The sequence below is a fragment of the Diceros bicornis genome, chromosome 1, assembly GCF_020826845.1.
Source record: "Diceros bicornis minor isolate mBicDic1 chromosome 1, mDicBic1.mat.cur, whole genome shotgun sequence".
Taxonomy (NCBI): domain Eukaryota; kingdom Metazoa; phylum Chordata; class Mammalia; order Perissodactyla; family Rhinocerotidae; genus Diceros; species Diceros bicornis.
This window is the reverse complement of record NC_080740.1, coordinates 56,715,757-56,732,524: the sequence shown is the minus strand read 5'-3', so window position 1 is coordinate 56,732,524 and position 16,768 is coordinate 56,715,757. Positions and strand designations below refer to the sequence as shown.

Below are 16,768 nucleotides of genomic sequence, written 5' to 3'. Positions count from 1 at the left end.
TTTTCTAATAAGAAAATTATATTTACTTAGAAGCATTTAGAATGTCAACAAAACAACTGCAACTTTTTTTTTGCAGTTACAAAGTGGTATTCAGTTAAGAGAGCAACAGTTAATTCATATAGGATTCATCAGAGACAACTGAAGGTGAAAAAGCTACCATCCCCCCATATAACTACCTTACGCTGTGCACTAACAAGAACCTGCTTTAAATTTGTGTGACAATTTACAACTCCCATACTGTACCAGGCAAGGTTGGTGGCTATTGAAAATACCACAGGACAGGGCTGGCTAAAGACACATTCAGTAGTGTGTTAACTGTACAACAAAAGACATTGTACAGTTTAAAACAAGTCTTACAAAGCCTTACATTTCAGCTTTTTCTTTAAAAGCAGTGAGTTGTATACAGGGAGGTTAAATGCTTTATAGACAAGAAAAAAACTTTAAGCAACTTATTTATCATCATCATCTTCATCTTCTTTCTCCTGCTCATCCTCTTCATCTTCCTTCTTTTCCTTGATTTTTTCAGCCTTGATGACTCCCTTTTTTGCGTCATAGGCTTCTGCAGCAATATGCTGTTCATATTTTTCCTTCAGCTTAGCAGCCTTCTTTTCATAAGGCTGCTTGTCATCTGCAGCAGTGTTATTCCACTTCTTGCCCAGTTTTTTGGCAGCATCACCAACGGATAGGCTGGGATGTTCTCCTTTGATTTGGGGACAATATTCAAAACAAGGAAGACTGAAGGTGGCTTCTTGGGTGCACTGGGATCCTTGGACTTCTTTTTTTTGTTTCCCCTGTAGGAGGAATGTAAGTTTTCATTTCTTTTTTATAATAGGCCTTGTCTGCCTTTGCCCTGTCTTCAAAATTTCCTTTCTTTTTAGCAGATGTGGTCTTCCACCTCTCAGAGCACTTTCTGGAAAACTCGGAGAAGGTGACTGAAGCATCTCGGTGCTTCTTCTTGTGCTCCTCCCGGCAAGTTTGCACAAAGACTGCATATGATGACATTTTGCTTCTGGGTCTCTTAGGATCTGCTTTGCCCATGTTTAGTTACTTTCCCTCAGTGAGACACAGAGTCACCCAGTGCCCATCTGGCTCTCACTCGCCCTGGTGCTGTCTCTATGGAGCTCAATGTACTGCAGCGCTTGTCGGTTTAGGGTATGATTTTAACAATGATGTAACGTTAAGTAATAGAAGGCTGATGTAAGATGTTACTGTATTATTTTTTTTTAAGTTTGAGAAGTAAGACATGGAATTTTAGTTATATTTTCCCAAGGATGTATCCTATATCTAGATGCATAATTAATGCACAGTTTAGTTTAAAAAGTATGAGTATAGAGGGGGCTGGCCCTGTGGCTTAGCGGTTGAGTGCACGCGCTCTGCTACTGGCAGCCCGAGTTCGGATCCCGGGCGCGCACCGACGCACCACTTGTCCGGCCATGCTGAGGCCGCGTCCCACATACAGCAACTAGAAGGATGTGCAACTATGACATACAACTATCTACTGGGACTTTGGGGAGAAAAAGGGGAAAAAAAAAGGAAAAAAAAAACTATGAGTATAGAAATAATTATTTGGTATAATGAAAAAGATCAGAACCAGATTATGATTTTATTTTATTTTATTTTATTTTATTTTTTTTTTTGTGAGGAGATCAGCCCTGAGCTAACATCTGCCAATCCTCCTCCTTTTTTGCTGAGGAAGACGGCCCTGGGCTAACATCGGTGCCTATCTTCCTCCACTTTATATGGGACGCCGCCACAGCATGGCTTACCAAGCAGTGCGTCGGTGCGCGCCCGGGATCCGAACCAGCGAACCCCGGGCCGCCGCAGCGGAGCGTGCGCACTCAACCGCTTGCGCCACCGGGCCGGCCCCTTATTTTATTTTTTAATCAATTTTTTTTTGGTGAGGAAGATTGGCCCTGAGCTAACATCTGTTGCCAATCTTCTTCTTTTTGCCTGAGGAAGATTGTCCCTGAGCTAACATCTGTGCCAATCTCCCTCTATTTTGTATGTGGGACACTGCCACAGCATGGCTTGATGAGCTGTGTGTAGGTCTGTGCCTGGGATCCAAACCTGCGAACTCCGGGCTGCCAAAGCAGAGCACGCGAACTTAACCACTATGCCGCCAGGCTGGCCCCCAGGTTATGATTTTAGGTAATCACTTATATAACTATTTCCTCGACATTAATAAGTTCCCTCCAAGGGTGACCAGACAGTAGGGTGATAACTCGTCCTGGTTTGCCTGGGACTTTCCTGGTTGTATCACTTGTATCCTGGGAGCCCCCTCAGTCCTGGGTGAAATGGAATGATTGGTCATAGTCTGTAGGTTAATGTTTCCCAATTATGTTTTTGTGACAAGGTATTGGTTTCAAAAAATTGTTGTAAAATTCTCATTTCTTAAAGAAATTTTAATTTACACACAAAAAAGATCCAGGTTGTAAAGCTCTTTTATTAAGAGTAAATATTGGGCCTGCCCCGTGGTTTAGCGGTTAAGTGCGTGCGCTCCGCTACTGGTGGCCCGGGTTCGGATCCTGGGCACGCACCGACGCACCGCTTGTCAGGCCATGCTGAGGTGGCGTCCCACATACAGCAAATAGAAGGATGTGCAGCTGTGACGTACAACTATCTCCTGGGCCTTTGGGGAGAAAAAGGGGAAAAAAAAGAGGAGGATTGGCAATAGATGTTAGCTCAGGGCCGGTCTTCCTCAGCAAAAAGAGGAGGATTGGCATGGATGTTAGCTCAGGGCTGATCTTCCTCACAAAAAAAAAAAAAAAAACAGTAAATATTAAACTGGCCTCATCTCTTCAAAAAGTCAATGTTGGGACTGGTGCGGTGGCATCATCGTTAAGTTTGTGCACTCGGCTTTGGTGGCCTGGGGTGCGTGGGTTCAGATCCCAGGCATGGACCTACACACCGCTCATCAAACCGTGCTGTGGCGGCGTCCCACATACAAAAATAGAGGAAGATTGGCACAGATGTTAGCTCAGGGCCAGTCTTCCTCTAGCAAAAAGAGGAAGGGTGGCAACAGATGTTAGCTCAGGGACAATCTTTCTCACACACACACACAAAATCAATGTCGTTATAAAACAAAAAGTGGAAATGGGGAGGAACTGTTCTAGATTAAAAGAGACTAAAGAAACTCCTTAACCAAATGCAATGAGTAGATATTGACTGGATCCTGGTTAAAAAAAAATCTATAAAAGACCTTTGGGGGGACAATTAAGGAAATTTACATATGGACTAAATATTAGGTGATATCAGGGAATAATTGCTAAATTTTGTAGGGTCAAAATGAAAAGGCCATAAAAGGAGAATGTCATTATTTTTAGGTGATGCATTCTAAAATATGTTAAATTTTTGATGTTTGTAACTTATTTTCAAATGGTTCATCAAGAAAAATATTTTTATATATGTATAGATAAAGCAAAGTTAGCAAAATATTAACAATTGTGCAGTCTAAGTGGTGGGCACCCTATTGTTCATTGTACTATTCTTTCAACTTTTCTGTACTTTAAAACTATGAAGTTGGGGAAAAAAGAGAAACAATCTGACTGTTAGCACCATAATCTAGTGGGCAGTTTTTCACATCACTGATGGGGGACATTCAGATATTATATAGCTCTTGATTGGATACAAATGAAATATGCGTTAAGTGCCCGCGCTCCACTGCGGTGGCCCGGGGTTTGCCGGTTTGGATCCCGGGCGTGCACCGACGCACTGCTTGTCAAGCCATGCTGTGGCGGCGTCCCATATAAAGTGGAGGAAGATGGGCATGGATGTTAGCCCAGGGCCAGCCTTCCTCAGCAAAAAAAAAAAAAAAAAGAGGAGGATTGGCAGATGTTAGCTCAGGGCCAATCTTCCTCACAAAATAAAAAAGGAAAAAATTACCAAGCCTGTAGGCCAAACTTCCAGCTTATAGTAATATAGGAGATAAAGTGACCATCTAAAGGACACCATAAAGAAGCAACTAGAAAAATTTAGAAGATGGGATGTTCTGCAGGACAGCCGCCCAGGTCTTTTCACCAATTGGTGTCATGAGAAAAGGGACTATTTTATATTAAAAGACACTTAAGATATATAATCAGAATCAATACTTGTTTCTAGATTGGATCTTGTTTAGACAGGTAAGCTGTGAAGGACATTTTTGAGAAAACTGGGAAGATTTGAACCTAGACTGAGTATTAGATGAGATGAAAATGTATTGTTTTGGAAGGTAAAGATTGTTAACTGAAAAAAGCATGTTACAAGCAATATGTACAGTGTGATCTCACTTTGATAAAAAGATATATATATGTATATATTTTTGGAATAAGGTGTAGAAGGATACCCACTCAAATGTTATTATATAATCTCTGGATGGTGGGAATATGCTGTTTTATTTTTCTTATTCTTGCTTAGTTGTATTTTAGGTTTTTCTACAGTGTTCATGTTACTGCTTTTGTAGATTTTTTTTAAGGTTTAAAAATATAAACATCTTGGGCCGGCCCCATGGCTTAGCAGTTAAGTGCGTGCGCTCTGCTACTGGCGGCCCAGGTTCGGATCCCGGGCGCTCACAGATGCACCGCTAGTCCGGCCATGCTGAGGCCGCGTCCCACATACAGCAACTAGAAGGATGGGCAACTAGGACATACAACTATCTACTGGGGCTTTGGGGGAGAAAAAGTAGGAGGATTGGCAATAGATGTTAGCACAGAGCCAGTCTTCCTCAGCAAAAAGAGGAGGATTGGCACGGATGTTAGCTCAGGGCTGATCTTCCTCACACACACACAAATATATATATATATATATAAACATCTTAATGGATGTCAGCATTAAAAGGGTTGGCAACACTTCCTTATTAATAGACGATCTTTAAGCTGTCTATGGCCAAGATGTTCTGCAAGTTTTCAGTGCTGGTGTTTATCTGAATTTTTGGACCTATTTCTCCTCAGACTGGTGTGCCCGCTGTATTTCAAAACACCTTTAGCATCAGTGTTGGGAAGACACACTAAAATCTTAACAACAAAGATAAGTAATAGATTCCTACATTTTGAGCAACGGCCAAGACCATATAGGAAAAAGCAAATAGTTTTTACAATGGGATTCCAGTGTGACAGCTTCAGGAGGTCATGTCCACCTCTTGTGGAAACCACAGGCAGCATTGTTTATGGCAGAAAAATTCCATACTGGAAGTCAGTTTCAGTCTCCAGACCTTCTTTTTGTTTTTTAAATGGAAGGAAAAAAATAGAGAAAAAAGACAATTTGCGATATATTTTGGAGATGAAATAGACAAAAATACATACAAATGGAAAATAATATAGTTAGCTGTAGGATTCTTTAATTTTGGACACATTTGAGGTCATTATTTCATGGGCCAGAAATGGAAAGTATAGCATAGGGTGAGCAGGAAAATGAGAAGACTGCCTTCTTGTTTACTTTCTAGGTAACTAGAAAGGGGAGAAGACTGCCTTCTGACATAACCTATTATGTGGGACCAAGGTAGCGCACATACATTTGTCATTGTTAAATGCTGGTGATTTAATGCATTTTTCTCATACTGAATGATAGTGTGCTATCCTTATTACTCAAGATATATCACTTCATTTAGTTCTTTCTCTAGGATTCAAAGAGACCAAAGCAAAAAGCAAGCAAATATGCAGCTCTCTTATGACTTGGAGCTAAACAGAAGTTTAGATTTTTCTTTACTCTTTAGAAGTTTAGATCTGGGATGGCATCTAGAAGCCTCTTTCTTCCCAGGCCTCTTACCAGTGTTCTTATACTTAGCCAAGAAATATGGTACATGTCTAACCTGGGCATCCCTACCTCAGCTTCTACTTGGGGGGTTTTGAAGAGTAGAATAATGCTTGAAGAAGAGAGCCCATGGGAATAGTTTTTCTGCCCTGGGTTGGGGGCGCAACAGATTAGCTTGATTTGAAAGTGTCACAGATACTTTTGAGAAATACTTTCCCAGCTCAGAAATACTGCCACTTCTCCTATGCAGTTAACTCTTTATAGGAACTATTTAGATTAAGCTTTGATTTTTGATTCAGAGGTGGCCCAATTCTTCTTTGTTTGCTGTTTCTGTGACTTCAGGTGCTTTTCTTGGGTTCTTTATTTTTGTTAGTCCCCTCACTAATAACATTCCCTATAGTAGCTTTGCACCTTTCATTTATGATCCTTAATTGCTTTCCAAAAGTTAATTAAATCTCAGAAACTCCCAGGCTTATGAGAGCTTTTAACAGAGAAGTTTACCTTTAAAGGTAGAGTGCAGTGATTTCTGGCAATTTCAGATAGAGACTGCAAATGAGATAGCTTTCTCCCACCTCACCAACGGAAAAGATCTTTGTGGAACAGTCATGCATAGCTTTCCTTTTAAATTAATTAAACCCTTTTGTCCATTGGAAAGGGGAGATGACTAAATAAAATGATGTTGTCTTTTCCTTTCTTGCTTCCAAGGTGACCCAGAAAGTTCTCTCCCCCCATTCAAATCAAGAGTTGATGACACTGCTGTGATTGATGCCTTTTGTTCCCAGACCAAATTGTTTTTTATAGTCCACCCCCTGCCAGCACTTTCCAAAGTGCCACTGCCATCAGCTCCAGAGGGAGCCCCTTCCTCAGGCTTCCTGGCCAGCAGCTGCACTGTGATGACAGGGAGCATGGAATGGGAGGAGAAAGCAGCTTGCAGACAAATGGACGGCTAATCTGACCAACAGCCCCATTACTAGAACCATAAAAAAGTTCCTTTTTTTTTTTTTCCCACCTGCCTCATTTGCATTTCTTGGCTGAGGTGGGAGGAATGCTCCTTGGAGAAGTTATGCCTTCATATAGTCCATCAAAGCACCCTCAAAGTTTTTCCCCTTTTTTTCTTTCTTAAGCCAATTCTGCTTATTCAGCCCAATATTGTCAAGTCACTACAGACCTTACAGATATTAAAAGGACAATAAGGGAACATTATGAACAACTTTATGCCAATAAATTTGACAAATTATCTGAAATAGACAAAGCCCTCGAAAGACAAACTACCAACAATGTGTCACCTAAACTACAATTTCTGGATCCTTCTTTAAACTTTCTGTCATCAGAGTTTGGATCTTTCTCAATGTTCAGCTTTTTTATTTTGAAGCAGCCCTACTGAGCGTTCTCAACTGTTCTGCCAGGATCTGGTTTTCAGCATAAGTTTTCTAACTGTGGGATAGAGAGGGTTAAGCTATTTTATAAGAATAAGCATTTCAGGGGTTAATAAATCTTATCTTAATCAGGATTGTAAAATCCTGATCCTTCTGGGTGGCCTTTATGTTGGGGCCAGAATGACAACCTCTCTGGACTTTATCTAGTGTCTCTGGTCCTTGCCAATGTGAGAACATTTCAAGGAGTCTTTAACATATATATGTGGTTAGAGCCTCTTGCACCATAAAGTGGTTAGACAAGGACCAATATAAAACAGTCTACAATGAGGTTGGAGCTTTGGAAACAAGCACATCCTTTTCAGTGTGCTTGCTTTTATAATGTGTCATTTCGCAGATGGACTGTGAAGAATTAGTCATGCCAAGCTTCTGACCGTCGGATGACCGGCTACAGACTAAACATCCCAGATGAAAATTTTTAGACTTTAAAGCTTCAGTTTTTCCTTCCACAGTTCAATTAAAATAAAATACTATATCTAATAGGACCCCCAAGTTCTAGTCTAGTTTAACTTGTTTGTACCTTTCAGAGATACAGGTTCAACACATAAATGGCAAACCATTATGAGTTCCTTCATGCGTCTCAAGAATAGTTTGAGAAAATGTAATATTTAAAACCATTGTGATCTTTATGATGAGACATGATATACTAAATTAAGTAAAAATGTAATATTGGTAGGGTATTATGCCATTGGTGAGATCCCACTGTTAGATTCCTCTTTCTGTTGCTAATATGGTAGGTCCCAACTGGAACACACTATTGTATGTAGGAAGCCAGACTCTTTGTCTAGCTACCTATAGGTCTGGGTGCCCCCACCTGCCCTCCTCTTTCGGCTCTTCAGTAGTTGCCTGGCTCTGAGGCCTGACCCTGGACTTTCCTAAGCCGTCAGAGCTGGCATTTTCACTGGATTCCATGCTCTTGCATCTTGTAATACTTTTCTTCTTTACAGCTCTATTATTTTTAAAGTCTCTTCGTCTTTTTTCTTGCCCTCATCTTGATCGTTTCCCGTTATCAGTGAGTGTGGTATTCCTGACCTCCACATAAGCTGCTATAAAGATTTTGATATGTGATTATATCTCAATAAAACTGAAAAAATAAAAGCGATTTTGAAGTTATGAAGCACATCACAGAGTGAAAGAGTTAAAAACAGTGTGCTAACATGCTTTCTTCCTGTTGTAGTTGGCCAGGGAACTCAAGTTGAATAAATACTGCCCATATCAAAAACAGTTTCCGGGGCCGGCCCGGTGGCGCAAGCGGTTAAGTGCGCGCGCTCCGCTGCGGCGGCCTGGGGTTCGCTGGTTCGGATCCCGGGCGCGCACCGACGCACTGCTTGGTAAGCCATGCTGTGGCGGCGTCCCATATAAAGTGGAGGAAGATAGGCACAGATGTTAGCCCAGGGCCGTCTTCCTCAGCAAAAAAAGAGGAGGATTGGCGGATGTTAGCTCAGGGCTGATCTCCTCACAAAAAAAAAAAAAAAAAAAAAAACAGTTTCCTACTTACACTGGGTAACTAGGCTTGAAATTAATTCTCTCTAATTTGTGACAATCAACAAATACTTATTATCTCATGTATACCTAATATGGTGAAAAAATATTTTATATTTGTTAGTCTGGCATTCAGGGCTCCCACAGACTGGTCAGTGCTTATCTTTCCAACTTTATCTCCCCAGAACCTGCCTTTATGGACGCTGCTCTAGCTAGAGTGGCCTATTTGCTCACTTTGCTCTTTCCTAACTCTGTACATTTGCCAAAGACATTCTCTTCCTTTACTTCTGCTCCCCCACATCGCAAACACTGGAAGACTCTCCCACTCTTTTATGCTTATACAATTCCTAGCCTCAGAGACAATTTCCTATAATTTTGCTCTAATACCTGCTTGTCTCTTGTGCCTGTGAACTACTCATGCTTAATTTTTGACTTCTCTGGCACTTAATAGTATGCTTCTTTGACTTAATATATGGTGAAATGGTTTAGCATTTGGCCTTTGGAAACAGCAAAGCAGTTTTGTATCATAACTCCATGACTTCCTAACTCTGTGACTATGGGAAGAGTTGCTTAATCTCTCCGTTTCCTCATCTATAAACTGAGGATAGTGATAGTACCTACCTCACAGTGTTGTTGCGAGGATTAAATGTGATAATATACATAAAAGTACCCAACAGTGTCTGGTGGCACAGGGTAAACACTCAGTCAATATTAGCTATTATTATTTACCTCATGTATTTTTAACTTATTTATATATGGATTATGTTCCCATCATTAATGGAAGGATTACTATCTATTGTTACCTATTATGTGCCCAGCACTGTACTAAGCACTTTCACTTATGTTATCTTAATTAATTCTCACAACAATCTTGAGGTTAAAGTGATTTGGTCTAGAGGCTATGTCTAGGAATTATTAGAGCCAAGGTTTTGAACTTAATTATATTTGGCTCTAAAGCCTTTCCATTACTTTATGGTGCATTTTCACAGACATGGGAAACTTACTGTTTTTCTCACAGGGCCAACTAACGGTTGTGTTCAAACCAAGTTCATTCATTTAATGGATTTATTGTGTATAAATCAATGGAGTGGAACTTGGAGCTTTACTCAGTTTATGCTACTGCTTTTTGTGGCTAACAACCACAAGTTCTCTTCCTTCATCACTCAGAAAGTGCCTCCACATTCTCTTTCATTCTCCATATTACTAAAGGCAGTAATGCCTTTATTTACACTTAACCACTACTTGCTCTTGGTCATCTGCTTAAAAAAACCTTTGCCAATTAATTTTAAACCACCTAATCCAGCCCCTTCATTTATAGTTGGAGCAAATGAGGCTCAGGGTAGCTAAGAGACATGCCCAAGGTCACACATCAAGCTAATGGCTGATGACCCAGGTTTCTGCCTGGCATCCAGAGTGCTACTCATTATGCTAGGAGCCCCTTGAGAAGAAGTGCTTGAAAAGGTTGTTGTCATAAGCAGTTAAAAACTTCCACCTGTAGTCTTATTTATGGTGTTAATAGTAAACCCTTTTTAAATATAAAATACAAATAAGCTTCCTTCGGCACAAAATTCAAATTAGTGAGATCTAATCAAAAAAGTATATGCACATAAAGAGCATCTGACTATTGCTATTTTACAGGCTATAAGTTTCTAGAAACCAGAAGTAGTTCTAATTTATTCTGTATGGCAATGGGCATGGGACATCATATGAAGGCCAGAACTGTCAGGATAGAGAAACTTAGAGGCTCAGAATAGAATTTTAGAATTTGAAAAAAATTTCGTAAATATCTAATGCAATCTAATCCAATCCCTTTCTTTTCGTAATAAAGATTTTGAAGCTCAGAAAGTGATTTGCTTGGCATTATAGTAAAATCTGTGGCAAAATCAGCAGCACTTTTCCCACAACACTAAATTACCTCCCTTGATTATCTGAAAATTAAATTATATTGACAGTTACAGAAGATTGCAGGAATAAATCCTTTTGGAAAAATATAAGACAACCTTCAGGGACTAAAATTAAACATTACCTTAATCTCCTTTTGGAACGTGAACCCCGTTACTATTCAAGCAACTTCATTGCATGTACAGATGTTCTTGGCTTTTTGGTAGTCCTTATGTGTTACTGGCAGAATTTTTTTTTTTTAATCACCAGAAACATCAGAATTCAGAAAAAGAGAAAAATGGAATTAGCTAAATGGGAACTTTGAAAAGCTCCAGATTGTGATCTATAGTGGCCTCAGTTTTTCAGCAACTTCTGGAAATGGAGAGAAATCAGAATGGGTTGGATTATCCTCTAAGAGAATCAACAATTCTTTTCTAATATCTTAGCCATAGGGGCAACAAAAATGTCTGGCTGTTCAGTAGAGCTTTTACAATATTTTCATCCGCACTGTTTTCATTAGGTTGTGTTGTGTAGGTATACTTATTGGAGCCCAAGATTTGAGAGAAATTTTGTATTACTGTCAAATTTTAAAGCATTCTTCCCAGTTTGTGCTCAAATAGATTCTGGCCAGATTTTTTTCTATCACACCATACCACCCAGCCTGGGTCTAAAAGAAATCAGGCTGCGAAGGAGGATTGTATGACACAGTGGGGAAATGCATCCATACCCTCAGCCCAACCCTGTCCTTCAAACTCTGGAGATTATTTAGAGTCAACTCCAGGACACTGGTGAGTGTGGGGAGCTCTTGGAGAGGTGAGGAGTGGGAGGGTGCCAGAGACCTGAAAGGTCTTATGAAGCCCCTGCCAAGCTGGCCTAGGATTAACCCATCGTTTCCCAGCCAGAGCTATCCCAGCTGTTTTGCTTTCCTGGGGCCTCTCGTGTTAATCTATGGAATTGACCAACTGAGTTTGACCGTGACTGGCTTTGTTTTGCAAAACAAAATTGGTAAGGCAGGCCTCATGCTGACTGACTTGAATGGTGTCATCAACCCAATTCAAGGGGTGCCACAAAAGCAAGGAAATGAAACTTCAATTTCCTCCTCATGTTAAATGATAGCTTATCATACCAATTATGACCCTTATGCAGCTCAGGGCAAAGTATTTTATTGCTTTTTTTTTTTTGTGAACAGCAATAAACCACTCTCTTCTTCCACTTTTTCTTCTAACCCCCACCTCCACTCCACACCTGATTAAGGCTCATTGGAAAGGGCCGTTCTCTGTTGTCAATGGTCAGAGAACCAAAGCCTCCTTTTTTACCCCCACCAACATGTCATGATTTTACCTTTCTTCGAGGAAGCACAAGATTTGTTTTAAAGTAAATCAGAAACAAACAAACAAACAGAAGTGTGGAAAAGCCATTCTGGCTTCAGTGCACCCTTGAAATGTTCACCTCCTCTCACTGCTTGAATGAGCTTTGCCTCAGTTCTGGGCCAGGCAGACATTGTTTGCTTTCATCCCTGTGTTCCCACTGCCCCTGCACACACCTCCATTAGAATGTTTATCATACCACATTATTATGGGCACAGGTGTGCTTTCCTTCTTGATTGTGAGGGACTATGTCCCTTCATCTTTGTGTCCCCTGTAGGCACCTCACATAGTCCCTGACCCATAGAAGGTGTTCATTGAATGAATAGATTGATGGAGGCCCCCCAAAAAGATTAGCTCATCTATTTCCCCACCTGCCAGCAAGTCTGTACTTACCTATTCCTGGAATCAAAAAGAGGTTCAGTTGCTCAGCTTCCTTATTGGGCACTTGTGGGCATCAATGGGAGAAGTGCAATGTTTCTTTGGACTTGGACCTGTGCCCTCTTCTCTTCCCTTCCTACTCTTTTTAGGAAATCTCATTTACCCCCATGGCTTTAGAAACTCTATATTGGTGACTCCTATATTTGCATCTCCATCTCAAATTTTTTCTCTAATTTATTTAGCCAGATTTCCCAGACTTAATAGCCAATTGCCTGCTTGATATCTCCACTTGAATGTCTCAGAAAAATTTCAAACTTAACGTGCTTAAAATGGAACTCTTATTTCCCATCTCCCCATTGGCTCTAACCTGGTTGCTCTCATTTTGCCTATGTCCATAAGTGACACCACCTGCCACTCAATTACTAAAGCTAGAAGACTGGAAGTCATCCTAGATCCCTCCCCTTCTCTCATCCACCACATCTAATCTGTCAGCAAATTTATTGGTTCTACGTCTAATACTGCTAATCTCTCTTCTCTCCATTCCCTCTGTCCCTTCCTTAGTCCAAGCCATCATCAGCACTTGCCTCCTTGTCTTCAAACTTCCATGCTGGCCTTTCTCAAATCCATTTTCCAAATAGCAGCCAGTATGAGTTTTCTTACAAAGTAAATAGGATCCCATCACTGCCCTGCTTAAAATCTTTCAGTGGCTTCCCATTTCTCTGGAACAAAATTCAGACTTTTTACAGTGGCCCACTGGATCTTGCATGATCTGGCCCCTGCTTACTTCTCTAAGTTCATCTCATGACACTGTATGCAAATGGTGCTCCAGTCCCATCAAACTTTGATCAACCTCTTTTCTGCTTTGGCCTTTATTACTTATTAGTGCTTCTCTCTGGAATATGCTTTCCTGCAGCACTTATAACTGGTTCTTGTTCATCCTTTGGGTATCAGCTTAAATGTCAACTCCACAGAGAGCTTTCTCTGACCACTGTTTCTAAAGATGTTGCATCCTTATTATAAAAATCCCCTTATTTCCTTCTTGACACTTAATCTGTAATTATTATTATTATTATTTTTTGGTGAGGAAGATTATCCCTGAGCTAACATCTGTCGCCAATCCTCCTCTTTTTGCTGAGGAAGATTGGCCCTGGGCTAACATCCCTGCCCATCTTCCTCTACTTTGTATGTGGGACGCCTGCCACAGCATGGCTTGATAAGCAGTGCCTAGGTCCGCGCCCAGGATCCAAACCTGTGAATCCCGAGCTGCTGAAGCAGAGTGTGGGAACTTAACCACTATGCCACCAGGCTGGCCCCACTGTAATTATTTTTTTATTTGTTCCTTGTATGTGTCCTCCACTAGAATACCAGTTCCATGAGTGCAGAGACCTTGTCTATGTCATGAACTTCTGCATCCTTCACATTAGTGCTATGCTTATAACAGAGTAGCTGCTCAATAAATATTTATTAAATGAATGAATGAATGGATGAAGTGGGTTATAAATAGGGGGATAATATAATTATTATCAAACCAGGACACTTATCAGAGTGAAAGGAGGCACAATTACAATTATACTTGGGATAACAGGCATAAACCATGAAGAAATAGAGCATTGAGTTTCCAGAGATATCGGAAGTCCAAGGTGACTCTTTGTGTTCTACATTTTTTATTCAGGTGAAGCTGAGTTCAGGTGAATACCAATGAAGGAGAGAAGGGATACATGTAGTGAAGGGGAATGGGCTGACATTTTCCTTTGCCTTGGGCGTAAGAGGTAATGGTGTGTTTGGGAACCTCATATGTTCTTCTTTTTCCTTCTTCTTTATTTTTTAATATCACATACCACATCCAAGCCGTACCCCATCAGTTACCTGGCTGAGTGACTGCCCAGCTGGTTGGTCCTGAGGGTAGTGTGGAGCCCCCCAGAGCAGAGGACCTAGGGGTCGCTTGAACTTGAAATTAGGAGATCCGATCTCTATCCTCAACTTGACCTTTAACTAGCCAAATGACCTTGGACAAATTGCTTTTCCTCTTCTGCAAGGTGAGAGGATTGTAGGAGATGACTTCTAAGGTTTCCTCCAGCCCTGAGATTCTATTGCCTGTATACTTACACTACCTTTGGGCAAAATTGGTTTAACGTCCAGAGAGCACTAATCACCCACCACATGCAGAGAGGTTTGCAGAGGCACCAAAAGAGGGTAACATGGTCCTACCCTCAAGGAGGAGATTTGTCAGCCCTATTGTTGAGACATAAAAAAATAATTAATGCTTAGATATCATAGGCAATGATATGTAGTTTCTATCAAATAAAAGGCAGGCAATTTCAAAGAGCAGATAGACCTTATGGAGGGAGTGTTTGAAGTTGGAGGAGCAGTAGGTAGGGCAAATGTATTTCTTTTTTTGTGTGTGTGAGGAAGATCAACCCTGAGCTAACATCCTGCTGAATCCTCCTCTTTTTTGCTGAGGAAGGCCGGCTCAGAGCTAACATCAATTGCCAGTCCTCCTCCTCCCCCCACCGCCCCCCAAAGCCCCAGTAGATAGTTGTATGTCATAGTTGCACATCTTTCTAGTTGCTGTATGTGGGACACGGCCTCAGCATGGCTGGACAAGCAGTGCATCGGTGCCCGCCCGGGTCCGAACCCAGGCCGCCAGTAGTGGAGCGCGTGCACTTACCTGCTAAGCCACGGGGCTGGCCCTGGGCAAATGTATTTCAGGGAGGGAAATGGTCTCAACTGGGATACAGAAGTCGTGTGAGAATGGTGTATGCAAGGAACTATCAAAACCTGGTCTAGCTGGAGCTGAGGTGGGAAGGGGTAAAATTGGAAAAGCAAGTTAGGAGCAGTTACCTCTGGGAAGAGCAGTGGGCTAGGGGAAGAAGGTGATTATTCACTTTTGGGTCTATTTACTTTTATATTGTTTGAATTTTTATGAGAACGTATTCATAGAAAAAATTTTTTTTATGTTTACAGTAGGATAGTGTCAAGTTTAGGAAACGAAATTATTCTCTATAATATTGCAAGTTTTTTAAAATCAGGTGATGATGAATTGAATGTGGTGTATTATAAGATAAATATGGTAACTATGGTAACAGTGTGTTAGGTGGAGAATTGAGAGGCAAAATATCAGTTATTGAGTTAGTGCAAAAATTCAGGTACAGGGTACAACAGTATTAGTCCAGAGTGGAGGCAAAGATATGGAGGGGAGAGGATAGATTTGGAGGACAAACCAAAGGAAGATGACTAAATATGAAAAGTTGAGCAGAGGGAGGAGTCAGGTTGATTCTCAGGAGAAAGCCTCAGTCATTCAAAGTTTCATTAGACCACTGATGGAAACAGAGAAGTCATAAGAAAAAACCAATTCTGTCATCCAGGTAGAAATGGCCAGTGAAACATTAGAGCTGTCGTGCCTAGAGATTGCACAGATGAGGATTTAGGAGTCGTCAGCAGAGAAATAAAGCTGGAATTTTAGAGTAGGTAAGTTCTCCACGTGTGACAGCAGGGAAGGAAGTGTGTCCTGATTGTCAGTTTAATGTTCTTGTCCCTGCAGCACCGCAAGCACAAGTGGGACCTGATGGGGCAATCAAAGCTCTGTGACAGCCAAGAATAGATAGATTCCTGTTACTTGAGGGCAAAGAGGTAATGGCAGTTGAGCCTTAAGAAGGGTATCTGGCTCAATTCCACCTAACTCCTCACTGAAACCCAGTTGGTGCATTTGAAGACAGTGTAGGAAAAAGAGTATGAGAGAGAACTAGTAAAAAACTGGAGTAATTGGGGTTATTTAGCTTGAAGAAAAGGAGGGTTTGAAGGCCTGAATCCATAATGAGAGGTCCTAGAAGATTTGGTAGGCTTAAAATATAGCAGTGCTGATTCAGGTTAGACATGCAGCAAAGGTCCTAATAAGTATTTTATCCCAGGTAGAGAAGGACTGGCTTTCCCCTCCTTCAAAACAGAGTGTACAATGTGCTCCTCTTCCTTCAGCCTGGGATTAGGAGCTCTCCTGTTAAGAAGCAAGTGGCTGAATCAAGGGATCTCTTACAGACTGCAAGAAGTTCCTGAAGAAATAACAAGGGACCTTCTTAAGATCACCAAGTCCCATCATAGGTCTGCACAGGTCCCTGAGAATCTGAGAGGAACGTGGGAGTGAATTTGGGTGCCTGTGCACCACCAGGCCTTTCCCTTACCCACATCCCACTGACCCCCTACCCATATCTCCGCTTCCCTTACACATAGCCTCCCTATTCCCTCACTGACCAAGTACAGTCTGAGGCTCCCCAGAACCCTGGCCTAATTTCCTCAATGCTTCCGTTGGTCATCATATATCTCTTTCCTGATGAAAAGGGCAGCCTGACTGGGTGGGCAGAGCACCAGCCATGGAGAGTGTTCAGGGCCCTGGAGTCTAGTGTTATCTCTTCAGCTCTCTTACTTGGTGATACTGGGTGGGATACTTTCCTCCTCTAAACCCAGCTTTCCTCCTGTGGTAGGGAATGCAGCAGGGTTAGGTGATTTAGA

General features: G+C 41.4%; 1 pseudogene; it reads right to left on the bottom strand.

The window, feature by feature from the left end:
* Positions 1-363: 363 nt before the first annotated feature.
* On the bottom strand, positions 364-1,038 carry LOC131405899 (high mobility group protein B1-like; annotated as a pseudogene).
* Between the last annotated feature and the right edge of the window lie 15,730 nt (positions 1,039-16,768).